The sequence below is a fragment of the Anneissia japonica genome, unplaced genomic scaffold (genome assembly GCF_011630105.1).
Source record: "Anneissia japonica isolate Jap-2015-1 unplaced genomic scaffold, ASM1163010v1 scaffold1299_len84399_cov266, whole genome shotgun sequence".
In the NCBI taxonomy this organism is placed as follows: domain Eukaryota; kingdom Metazoa; phylum Echinodermata; class Crinoidea; order Comatulida; family Comatulidae; genus Anneissia; species Anneissia japonica.
Genome location: NW_022701429.1, coordinates 11,554 through 15,072, shown reverse-complemented (window position 1 = coordinate 15,072; position 3,519 = coordinate 11,554).

Below are 3,519 nucleotides of genomic sequence, written 5' to 3'. Positions count from 1 at the left end.
CCGACCAGGGACCCTGGCCCCCGCCGGGATTTGGGCAAGGGTGACTCAGTTACTCTGTAAATCATAACATAAAAGAATACCAGACTAGACTGTAAAGTTAGGATCCCGGCTGCGCCCCTACTATATTATTTGCTTATTCTAATGTGAACCGGGATTTAGGCAAGGGTCAGTCAGTTACTCCGTAAATCCAATTTCATTGTTCCCTGGTAAATCATAACATTATAAAAGAATACCAGACTACTCATAGAATGACAGGGGCGGATCCAGAGATGTCCAAAAAGGAAGGGGGCCCCTGAAAGTGAGGCCGATCGAGATAACAATACCCTAGGGGGTCCGGGGGCATTCCTCCGCGAAATTTCTGTGTTCTGGACGCCTGAAAATACCTTCTAAGGCCTTTTGAGCTATCAGTTTTTGGTGTTCGACTTTCCAAAAGGGGGGACAGGGGCCCCTCTAAATCCGTCCCTGAACGACATTCCACGGTGGCGGCCAATCTATTATCTGTAAAGTGTTTGTTTTTAGCTCTTTTCTTGCCACACTAATTGTGTCGAATAACAAGGTATTCAATTTTGAACAAAACGTTACACAATAAAGAATAAAATATATAGGCCTAGGCCTATTTAAATCATCATTGTGTATACAGTCCCGTATTTTATAATCGTCCCATGAGGGATGAAAAAAAAATATTGTTGATATTGATACTATTGTTTTAGGCATGATCAGAGGAAAAATAAGCGTACATCAGGCCTGTTTAGCTCCTGAAATGTTGAATAAATAAAATTAATTTTTTACTTCATTTTTGTCATCTAAAGTACGGTATGTATACATTTTTTTAAACCACGCTGTATTAACGCAGGAAACCTAAAAATCATTCTTTGACCTCTCAAAATACAGGTGAGCGCATTTCCGAGAATCTATACAAAAAAAGCAAGTTTCTCCTTTCATTCGCATTAGCACTACTAGTGACGTACCGTACTAAATGACCGGCCGCCTTTCATTCGCACTAGTACTACTAGTGATGCACTAATGGCCGGCCGGACCACTTCCAAAATGCTTCCGACGGCTATGGAGTTAGATTCTAGAACATATGGTAGCCCATGGGTTTAGGGATTGCATTAATTTTTAACCTGTAACTTGTATATGGTAGTACAAACATTTATTAGAATTTAGTTAATGATTTTAGACACCTGTTGGAGAGAGCTCCCTGGTCGGGGAGTAAAACAATTTGTCGGGGGGGAAAAAAAAACATCTTTTTACATGTTAGTAGATATAAATTGTAAATAAGCCTTTGAAATCCTTAAATTGTCTTAGTTTTCGGGGGCATCACCTTTACTAATTAAATAATAGTCTAGATCAACATTGACCAGATTATCATGGTCATAACAGGCAAGTGAAACAAGTTACAAGTAACTAACTAATACGAGACATTTTTTAGCGACGTACGGCCACGCCCACTCTTGTCTTGTTGGGGATATCAGACCCCACCCCGCGTCAGGCAAATCCTGGCGCCACCCATGTCAGCTCACATTTTGCCGGTATAAGGTTTAGAATGTCACCATAGGCAGGACTAACAGAGAATCCAAACAGTAGGCTACAACCTTGTTTTGTGATCGGTTACATTAATTTGGTTGGCATATTATAACGGTGACTGTTAAAGGCGTATCGTAAAAGCCCAACGAACTCTTAAGTGATAGATGCACACCTGAATAGGTTCAGTGAACCGTCTCTCTATACCTCTTTTGATATTTGTGTTTGTAAAGCCCATGCTCGAATGAGCGAAAGCTAACTACTTGATCATGCAAAACCACTCACCATTTTCATGTAAATTCACTAAAGAATGACAAAGAATGTGGGAAACGTGAAAAGAATAAACTCTTCGAAAGGCCCTCCAATTATCAATTGATGTTTAGGGAACCGTGGCCGCTCAGTGACAAGTGCAAGTTGAAGGCCCCAATGAGTTCCTTAAACTACAAAGCTCATCGTAAAATATTTGTCCGGGAATTATTCGTTTATTTCGTTTAAAAGTTACAGGAATGTGTCGTCAAAGTTGGTACCGATGAGTAGTTTTTTGATGTGTTTATTACGGGACGATAGTTTTGATGAGCTCAGATTTTGCTGATTGACTCAATATGGGTAATACTTGCTGTGTTCAACAACAGCGAAGGGGTAAGAATAATCTCGACTTCTTGATAAAGTAGTTGCAATCGTTTTGTTATTCACATAACGGCCATCACTTTGTATGTTTAGAATTGAAGTGCTACGAGTACGAGATAATTGTGGTGGTGAAATACGTCATAGTTGATTCCAAAACCTCCCGGACCAACATCTCTCTGTTTCAACACCCATTGGTCTGTATACCTAATGAATTTTTGCCTGATGCATTGTAAAAATACAATAATTCGGCAACATCGGGCCTACATGACAATTTGTAGTAGTCCTAAGAGTGCGTGCGTCTGACAGTCATGGAGGGATTATGGTGTTAAAGGGTTATTTACCCATGTCATCATTGAAAACCATTTCTTTTTTGACAAATTCCTCTGCGGCTTTTTACAAAAATTCTATATTGTATTTACTAATATTGTAATAACAATAATAATGTCATCTTAGGCGCACGTATCAATCTCTTGGTAGAGCTGCTCTCGGCGCCGTTTTCCACCTGCAGAGTGTAGGCCTATATGCAGCCTTTTTTCTGCATTATTATTTTAAATTAATTTATTTTATTTTAATTATTTATTTATTGATTTTATGTATATTTGTTTTATGACAGAACTGACATGGATGGGAAAGATAGGCAAAGTAAGATGCAAATACTCTTCGGGGTCACCATCCATTACCACCCTGGCGCATTCCCGGACCTCTGTCGCTCCTTTTCATCAATCTATCGTAATTTTTACCGGATTTCCTCGTTCTTTCCGATTATCCATTTTTTTAGTAACACAGTATTAGTAACACAGTAAGATGTGTATAAGAGACAGTTGTGTATACAGTCCCGTATTTTATAATCGCCCCATGAGGGATGAAAAAAAATATTGTTGATATTGATACTAATGTTTTAGGAATGATCAGGAAAAATAAGCGTACATCAGGCCTGTTTAGGTCCTGAAAAGTTGAATAAATAAAATTAATTTTTTACTTCATTTTTGTCATCTGAAGTACGGTATGTATACATTTTTTAAAACCATGCTGTATTAACGCAGGAAACCTAAAAATCATTCTTTGACCTCTCAAAATACAGGTGAGCGTATTTCCGAGAATCTATACAAAAAAAGCAAGTTTCTCCTTTCCAGTGCTTCAAGAGCAATTGTTTAATCTAGCATGTGAAGGATTTATTTGTAGGCCTACCATAAGTACAAGTCAACTTGACTTTTAGCATTGTCGTGTGTTAAGCCATCACACATTAACGTACAATAGTAGACTATAATGACATGTCCATTGTTGCAGCTCTCTAAAGGGTGATTTTGTTGTCACAAGGGCGCAAACGTTTCCGATTAGCAACGGTTATTACTCAGGAAGTATCATGCA